At 63.3% G+C, this 9,415-nt stretch overlaps 1 non-coding gene across 1 annotated transcript; it reads left to right on the forward strand.

The window, feature by feature from the left end:
• Positions 1-7,368: 7,368 nt before the first annotated feature.
• Positions 7,369-7,487, forward strand: LOC131871412 (5S ribosomal RNA). Its single transcript, XR_009369632.1, has one exon. It is a non-coding gene; the product is annotated as a 5S ribosomal RNA (ribosomal RNA).
• The last annotated feature ends 1,928 nt before the right edge of the window (positions 7,488-9,415 follow it).

Here is a 9,415-nt window from a genome sequence, read left to right on the forward strand (position 1 = left end):
TTCAAAAGTTTCCTGAAAAGGCAAAAAAAGTTGAGATTATAGAATTTCCCACTTGAGAGATTGTAAAAAAAAAAAATTTAAAATGAAGGAAACGCGGGTGCCAAGGTGTGCGCAGCCCAGCCAAGGTGTGCGCACCAAGGCGCCCACCCTGGCGAAGGTGCACGCAAGGTGCGCACCCGAGGCAAACCGGACAATTAACCCAACTTTCGACTTCGCGCGCACCTTGGAGCGCACTTCGGAGCGCTCCTTGGTGCGCACCAATCTTGGGCACCTCGGAGTGCACCATGGCGCCCACCAAGGTGCGCACCCGGGGCAAACCGAGCTCCGACTTCGTGCGCACCTTGGAGCGCACGAAAGGTGCGCACCATGGCGCCCACCAAGGTGCGCAGCCCAGCCAAGGCGTGCGCATCAAGGTGCGCACCCTGGCGAAGGTGCGCACCCGGGGCAAACCGAGCTCCGACTTCGTGCGCACCTTGGAGCGCACAAAAGGTGCGCAACCCAGCCAAGGTGTGCGCACCCCGGTCAAACCGAGCTCCGAATCGTGCGCACCAGAGGTGCACGCCATCGTGCGCACCTTGGAGCACACTTCGGAGCCCTCCTTGGTGCGCGCCGATGTTGCGCACCTCGGAGCGCACCCGGGGAAAACAATGCAATTAACCCGACTTTCGACTTCGTGGGCACCTCGGAGCGCTCTCGGGTTCGCACCTCGGAGCACACCGAGGTGCGCACCTTTGATGCGCTGCCTTCACCAATTTCCAGAAAAGGCAAGAAAACATTGAGAAGGTGTGCGCACCGAGGTGCCCACCCTGGCGAAGGTGCACGCGAGGTGCGCACCCGGGGCAAACCGGGCTCCGACTTCGTGCACGCCGCACCTTGGAGCACACTTCGGAGCGCTCCTTGGTGCGCACCAGGGCGCGCAACCCAGCCGAGGTGCCCACCCCGGCGAAGGTGCACGCGAGGTGCGCACCCGGGGCAAACCGGGCTCCGACTTCGTGCACGCCATGGTGCCCACCGCGGCGAAGGTGCACGCGAGGTGCGCACCCGGGGCAAACCGGGCTCCGACTTCGTGCACGCCGCACCTTGGAGCACACTTCGGAGCGCTCCTTGGTGCGCACCATGGTGCCCACCAGGGCGCGCAACCCCGCCGAAGGTGCACGCGAGGTGCGCACCCGGGGCAAACCGGGCTCCGACTTCGTGCACGCCGCACCTTGGAGCACACTTCGGAGCGCTCCTTGGTGCGCACCATGGTGCCCACCAGGGCGCGCAACCCCGCCGAAGGTGCACGCGAGGTGCGCACCCGGGGCAAACCGGGCTCCGACTTCGTGCACGCCATGGTGCGCACCGCGGCGAAGGTGCGCACCCGGGGCAAACCGGGCTCCGACTTCGTGCACGCCGCACCTTGGAGCACACTTCGGAGCGCTCCTTGGTGCGCACCAGGGCGCGCAACCCAGCCGAGGTGCCCACCCCGGCGAAGGTGCACGCGAGGTGCGTACCCGGGGCAAACCGGGCTCCGACTTCGTGCACGCCGCACCTTGGAGCACACTTCGGAGCGCTCCTTGGTGCGCACCATGGTGCCCACCAGGCCGCGCAACCCAGCCAAGGTGTGCGCACCAAGGTGCACGCGAGGTGCGCACCCGGGGCAAACCGGGGTCCGACTTCGTGCACGCCGCACCTTGGAGCACACATCGGGGCGCTCCCGGGTTCGCACCGGCGTTGCGCACCGTGGTGGGCACCTCGGAGCACACCAAGGTGGGCAGCGAGGTGCGCACCTTTGATGCGATGCCTTCACTAATTTCCATAAAAGGCAAAAAAAAAACGAGATTTTAAAATTTCCGTTTTGAAAGATAGTGAGAAAAAGGGAATGCTGGTGCCATCTTGAGCCCGCCCTGGTGCGCAGCCCAGCCAAGGTGTGCGCACCAAGGTGCCCACCCTGGCGAAGGTGCGCGCCCGGGCAATTAACCCAACTTCCAACTTCGCGCGCGCCAGGGTGGGAGCGCACCCAACAACCGGGCCTGGGAAGAGCCAATGCGAGAAACCCCACCAAACGCTCTGACAAAAAAAGAGGGGGCGCTCCAGTAACCCCGCTTCGGAGCGCACCCTGGGCAAACCCAGCCAAGGTGCCCACCCCGGCCAAGGTGCAGGCGAGGTGCGCACCCGGGGCAAACCGGGCTCCGACAACGTGCACGCCGCACCTTGGAGCACACTTCGTAGCGCTCCCGGGTGCGCACCTCAGAGCACACCAAGGTGGGCAGCGAGGTGCGCACCTTTGATGCGCTGCCTTCACTAATTTCCAGAAAAGGCAAAAAAAAAAGGAGATTTTAAAATTTCCGTTTTGAAAGATAGTGAAAAAAACGGAACGCGCGTGCCATCTTGAGCCCGCCCTGGTGCGCAGCCCAGGTAAGGTGCCCACCCTGGCAAAGGTGCGCACCCGGGCAATTAACCCTACTTCCGACTTCGTGCGCGCCAGGGTGGCAACCGGGCCTCGGAAGAGCCAATGCGAGAAACCCCACCAAACGCTCCGACAAAAAAAGAGGCGGCGCTCCAATAACCCCGCTTCGGAGCGCAGCCGGGGCAAACCCAGCCAAGGTGCCCACCCCGACGAAGGTGCACGCGAGGTGCGCACCCGGGGCAAACCGGGCTCCGACAACGTGCACGCAGCACCTTGGAGCACACTTCGAAGCACTCCCGGGTGCCCACCGGCGTTGCGCACCGTGGTGGGCAGCGAGGTGCGCACCTTTGATGCGCTGCCTTCACTAATTTCCAGAAAAAGGCAAAAAAAAATGAGATTTTAAAATTTCCGTTTTGAAAGATAGTGAAAAAAAAGGAACGCGGGTGCCATCTTGAGCCCGCCCTGGTGCGCAGCCCAGGCAAGGCATGCGCACCAAGGTGCCCACCCGAGGTGCACACCCGGGGCAAACCGGGCTCCGACTTCGTGCAGGCCGCACCTTGGAGCACACTTCGGAGCGCTCCTTGGTGCGCACCATGGTGCCCACCAGGGCGCGCAACCCAGCCAAGGTCTGCACACCAAGGTGCCCACCCCGGCGAAGGTGCACGCGAGGTGCGCACCCGGGGCAAACCGGGCTCCGACTTCGTGCACGCCATGGTGCCCACCGCGGCGAAGGTGCACGCGAGGTGCGCACCCGGGGCAAACCGGGCTCCGACTTCGTGCACGCCGCACCTTGGAGCACACTTCGGAGCGCTCCTTGGTGCGCACCATGGTGCCCACCAGGGCGCGCAACCCAGCCAAGGTGTGCGCACCAAGGTGCACGCGAGGTGCGCACCCGGGGCAAACCGGGGTCCGACTTCGTGCACGCCGCACCTTGGAGCACACATCGGAGCGCTCCCAGGTTCGCACCAGCGTTGCGCACCTTTGATGCGCTGCCTTCACTAATTTCCAGAAAAGGCAAAAAAAAACGATATTTTAAAATTTCCGTTCTGAAAGATAGTGAAAAAAACGGAACGCGGGTGCCATCTTGAGCCCTTCCTGGTGCGCAGCCCAGGCAAGTTGTGCGCACCAAGGTGCCCACCCTGGCGGAGGTGCGCGCCCGGGGCAAACCGGGCTCCGACTTCGTGCACTGCATGGTGCCCACCAAGGCGCGCAACCCAGCCAAGGTGCCCACCGCAGCGAAGGTGCACGCGAGGTGCACACCCGGGGCAAACCGGGCTCCGACTTCGTGCACGCCGCACCTTGGAGCACACTTCAGAGCGCTCCTTGGTGCGCACCAGGGCGCGCAACCCAGCCGAGGTGCCCACCCCGGCGAAGGTGCACGCGAGGTGCGCACCCGGGGCAAACCGGGCTCCGACTTCGTGCACGCCATGGTGCCCACCGCGGCGAAGGTGCGCACCCGGGGCAAACCGGGCTCCGACTTCGTGCACGCCGCACCTTGGAGCACACTTCGGAGCGCTCCTTGGTGCGCACCATGGTGCCCACCAGGCCGCGCAACCCAGCCAAGGTGTGCGCACCAAGGTGCACGCGAGGTGCGCACCCGGGGCAAACCGGGGTCCGACTTCGTGCACGCCGCACCTTGGAGCACACATCGGGGCGCTCCCGGGTTCGCACCGGCGTTGCGCACCGTGGTGGGCACCTCGGAGCACACCAAGGTGGGCAGCGAGGTGCGCACCTTTGATGCGATGCCTTCACTAATTTCCATAAAAGGCAAAAAAAAAACGAGATTTTAAAATTTCCGTTTTGAAAGATAGTGAGAAAAAGGGAATGCTGGTGCCATCTTGAGCCCGCCCTGGTGCGCAGCCCAGCCAAGGTTTGCGCACCAAGGTGCCCACCCTGGCGAAGGTGCGCGCCCGGGCAATTAACCCAACTTCCAACTTCGCGCGCGCCAGGGTGGGAGCGCACCCAACAACCGGGCCTGGGAAGAGCCAATGCGAGAAACCCCACCAAACTCTCTGACAAAAAAAGAGGGGGCGCTCCAGTAACCCCGCTTCGGAGCGCACCCTGGGCAAACCCAGCCAAGGTGCCCACCCCGGCCAAGGTGCAGGCGAGGTGCGCACCCGGGGCAAACCGGGCTCCGACAACGTGCACGCCGCACCTTGGAGCACACTTCGTAGCGCTCCCGGGTGCGCACCTCAGAGCACACCAAGGTGGGCAGCGAGGTGCGCACCTTTGATGCGCTGCCTTCACTAATTTCCAGAAAAGGCAAAAAAAAAAGGAGATTTTAAAATTTCCGTTTTGAAAGATAGTGAAAAAAACGGAACGCGCGTGCCATCTTGAGCCCGCCCTGGTGCGCAGCCCAGGTAAGGTGCCACCCTGGCAAAGGTGCGCACCCGGGCAATTAACCCTACTTCCGACTTCGTGCGCGCCAGGGTGGCAACCGGGCCTCGGAAGAGCCAATGCGAGAAACCCCACCAAACGCTCCGACAAAAAAAGAGGCGGCGCTCCAATAACCCCGCTTCGGAGCGCAGCCGGGGCAAACCAAGCCAAGGTGCCCACCCCGACGAAGGTGCACGCGAGGTGCGCACCCGGGGCAAACCGGGCTCCGACAACGTGCACGCAGCACCTTGGAGCACACTTCGAAGCACTCCCGGGTGCCCACCGGCGTTGCGCACCGTGGTGGGCAGCGAGGTGCGCACCTTTGATGCGCTGCCTTCACTAATTTCCAGAAAAAGGCAAAAAAAAATGAGATTTTAAAATTTCCGTTTTGAAAGATAGTGAAAAAAAAGGAACGCGGGTGCCATCTTGAGCCCGCCCTGGTGCGCAGCCCAGGCAAGGCATGCGCACCAAGGTGCCCACCCGAGGTGCACACCCGGGGCAAACCGGGCTCCGACTTCGTGCAGGCCGCACCTTGGAGCACACTTCGGAGCGCTCCTTGGTGCGCACCATGGTGCCCACCAGGGCGCACCCGAGGCAAACCGGGCTCCGACTTCGTGCACGCCGCACCTTGGAGCACACATCGGAGCGCTCCCAGGTTCGCACCAGCGTTGCGCACCTTTGATGCGCTGCCTTCACTAATTTCCAGAAAAGGCAAAAAAAAACGATATTTTAAAATTTCCGTTCTGAAAGATAGTGAAAAAAACGGAACGCGGGTGCCATCTTGAGCCCTTCCTGATGCGCAGCCCAGGCAAGTTGTGCGCACCAAGGTGCCCACCCTGGCGGAGGTGCGCGCCCGGGGCAAACCGGGCTCCGACTTCGTGCACTGCATGGTGCCCACCAAGGCGCGCAACCCAGCCAAGGTGCCCACCGCAGCGAAGGTGCACGCGAGGTGCGCACCCGAGGTGCACACCCGGGGCAAACCGGGCTCCGACTTCGTGCACGCCGCACCTTGGAGCACACTTCAGAGCGCTCCTTGGTACGCACCAGGGCGCGCAACCCAGCCAAGGTGCTCACCCCGGCGAAGGTGCACGCGAGGTGCGCACCCGGGGCAAACCGGGCTCGGACTTCGTGCACGCCGCACCTTGGAGCACACATCGGAGCGCTCCCGGGTTCGCACCAGCATTGCGCACCTTTGATGCGCTGCCTTCACTAATTTCCAGAAAAGGCAAAAAAAAGAAAAAAATGAGATTTTAAAATTTCCGTTTTGAAAGATAGTGAAAAAAACGGAACGCGGGTGCCATCTTGAGCCCGCCCTGGTGTGCAGCCCAGGCAAGTTGTGCGCACCAAGGCACCCACCCTGGCCAAGGTGGGTCACGGGGTGGGTCCTAGGGTGGGTAACGGGGTGGGTACTAAGGTGCGTGCCAAGGTGGGTCATAGGGTGGGTGCCAAGGTGGGCACCAGGGTGGGTGTGCACCAACCCTAGCCAGGGTAGGTCACGGGGTGGTTGTCGGGGTGGGCGTCAAGGAGCCAAGGTGGGTGGCAAGTAGCCAAGTTGCGTGCCAAGGTGGGTGTCGGGGTGGGTGCCAAGGATCCAAGGTGGGTGCCAAGGAACCAAGGTGGGTGTCTGGGTGGGTGCCGAGGTGGGAGCCAGGGTGGGTCCCAAGGTGAGTGCAAAGGTGGGTGCCAGGGTCAAGGTGAGTGCCAATGTGGGTTCCAAGGTGCCAGGGTCAGGGTGAGTGCCAATGTGGGTTCAAAGGTGCTAAGTTGGGTGCGAGGTTGGGTGCGAGGGTGGGTGGGTGCCAAGGTGTGCTAGGTGGAAGCCCGGGTGGGTCGGCATCCCATGGGTGTCGAGTTGGGTGCCTGATGGGTGCTTCTTGTCAAGTTTTAGTCGTCGGGACTCATTTCGAGCCTTAGAGGTCGTTTCTTGTCCGGTTGCCCTGTCTTCGACCTGGGAACCCAATTTTGGTCCTCGGGTCCCATTTTTTTTTGTCTCGCATCCCACTTTTGGCCTGTGGCCTTTTCGGGGTCGATTCTCGTTTTGGGCATCAGAGCATGTTTCTTCTCCTAAAACCCAATATTTGTTTATTAAGTCTCGGAACACATTTTTGTTCTCGTGGACCCATCATGGGTCTTGGAACGCATTTGTGGTCCTTGGGTCCCATTTTGCATCCCGAAACTTGTGTTTTGGTGCTTGATCCCTATTTTGGGTGCCCACCTTGCACCAAGTGCGCACCCGGGGCAAACCGAGCGCCTTGGTGCACCGGGGCAAGATCGAGCGTGCACCCGAGGCGCCCCGAACATGCACCAAGGTGCACTCGGCCCACATGTGAGCGCAGGTCGTTGCGCCCGAGGTGGTGTGTGGGCACCGCGTTGCAGACGGGACACTGCACGCACACGACGCCCCCTCCAGGTGCACGCACGTAGGCCGGGCCGGGTGCACACCCGACGCCCTAGCAAGGTGCGCGCACCCGGGCAGGGCTCACACTTGGCGAACGGGGCGCACTTCGCGAGGGAGGGTGTGCACCTCGACGGGGGTGGGTGGCCGGGGTGGATTCGCACGTGGGTCGCGGTTTGCTAAGTACACACTGCGACAAGCTCATAACGGGTGCGATCATACCAGCGTTAGTGCACCGGATCCCATCAGAACTCCGCAGTTAAGCGCGCTTGGGCCGGAGTAGTACTGGGATGGGTGACCTCCCGGGAAGTCCCGGTGTTGCACCCTTTTTTAGTTTTTCGCCGGGCGTCGCAATGCTATTTGAATAAACCTTTTGCCCGTTTGCGTTCTCGTCGGGGCCGGGCCGGGCCGGGGTGCGCTGCCCGCACTACCGCGCGCGCGGGGGGCGACACCGAGCGCGCACCCGAGGCGCCCCGAGCACACAGGCCACGGTGCAACCCGGGCGTTGTGCGCGCACCCCGGTGCGCCCGAGGTGCTGCGCGCGCACCCAGGTGAAATCGGTGTGCACCTCGGCCAGTGCGCGCTCGGTCGAGTCGCGCACGTTGGCCAAGGTGCACGGTGATGTTTCTTACTCTAAGGTTCCGCACCAGACGCCCGGGACAGGTGAGCGAAGCTGGGCGGGGCCGGGTGCGCGGCCGGGGCAGGTGCACGCAGCTGGAGAGAGCTTTGGAGCACACTTCGGAGCGCACCAATGATGCGCTCCATTCAAAAGTTTCCTGAAAAGGCAAAAAAAGTTGAGATTATAGAATTTCCCACTTGAGAGATTGTAAAAAAAAAAAATTTAAAATGAAGGAAACGCGGGTGCCAAGGTGTGCGCAGCCCAGCCAAGGTGTGCGCACCAAGGCGCCCACCCTGGCGAAGGTGCACGCAAGGTGCGCACCCGAGGCAAACCGGACAATTAACCCAACTTTCGACTTCGCGCGCACCTTGGAGCGCACTTCGGAGCGCTCCTTGGTGCGCACCAATCTTGGGCACCTCGGAGTGCACCATGGCGCCCACCAAGGTGCGCACCCGGGGCAAACCGAGCTCCGACTTCGTGCGCACCTTGGAGCGCACGAAAGGTGCGCACCATGGCGCCCACCAAGGTGCGCAGCCCAGCCAAGGCGTGTGCGCATCAAGGTGCGCACCCTGGCGAAGGTGCGCACCCGGGGCAAACCGAGCTCCGACTTCGTGCGCACCTTGGAGCGCACAAAAGGTGCGCAACCCAGCCAAGGTGTGCGCACCCCGGTCAAACCGAGCTCCGAATCGTGCGCACCAGAGGTGCACGCCATCGTGCGCACCTTGGAGCACACTTCGGAGCCCTCCTTGGTGCGCGCCGATGTTGCGCACCTCGGAGCGCACCCGGGGAAAACAATGCAATTAACCCGACTTTCGACTTCGTGGGCACCTCGGAGCGCTCTCGGGTTCGCACCTCGGAGCACACCGAGGTGCGCACCTTTGATGCGCTGCCTTCACCAATTTCCAGAAAAGGCAAGAAAACATTGAGAAGGTGTGCGCACCGAGGTGCCCACCCTGGCGAAGGTGCACGCGAGGTGCGCACCCGGGGCAAACCGGGCTCCGACTTCGTGCACGCCGCACCTTGGAGCACACTTCGGAGCGCTCCTTGGTGCGCACCAGGGCGCGCAACCCAGCCGAGGTGCCCACCCCGGCGAAGGTGCACGCGAGGTGCGCACCCGGGGCAAACCGGGCTCCGACTTCGTGCACGCCATGGTGCCCACCGCGGCGAAGGTGCACGCGAGGTGCGCACCCGGGGCAAACCGGGCTCCGACTTCGTGCACGCCGCACCTTGGAGCACACTTCGGAGCGCTCCTTGGTGCGCACCATGGTGCCCACCAGGGCGCGCAACCCCGCCGAAGGTGCACGCGAGGTGCGCACCCGGGGCAAACCGGGCTCCGACTTCGTGCACGCCGCACCTTGGAGCACACTTCGGAGCGCTCCTTGGTGCGCACCATGGTGCCCACCAGGGCGCGCAACCCCGCCGAAGGTGCACGCGAGGTGCGCACCCGGGGCAAACCGGGCTCCGACTTCGTGCACGCCATGGTGCGCACCGCGGCGAAGGTGCGCACCCGGGGCAAACCGGGCTCCGACTTCGTGCACGCCGCACCTTGGAGCACACTTCGGAGCGCTCCTTGGTGCGCACCAGGGCGCGCAACCCAGCCGAGGTGCCCACCCCGGCGAAGGTGCACGCGAGGTGC

Source organism: Cryptomeria japonica, unplaced genomic scaffold, assembly GCF_030272615.1.
Source record: "Cryptomeria japonica unplaced genomic scaffold, Sugi_1.0 HiC_scaffold_408, whole genome shotgun sequence".
NCBI lineage: Eukaryota > Viridiplantae > Streptophyta > Pinopsida > Cupressales > Cupressaceae > Cryptomeria > Cryptomeria japonica.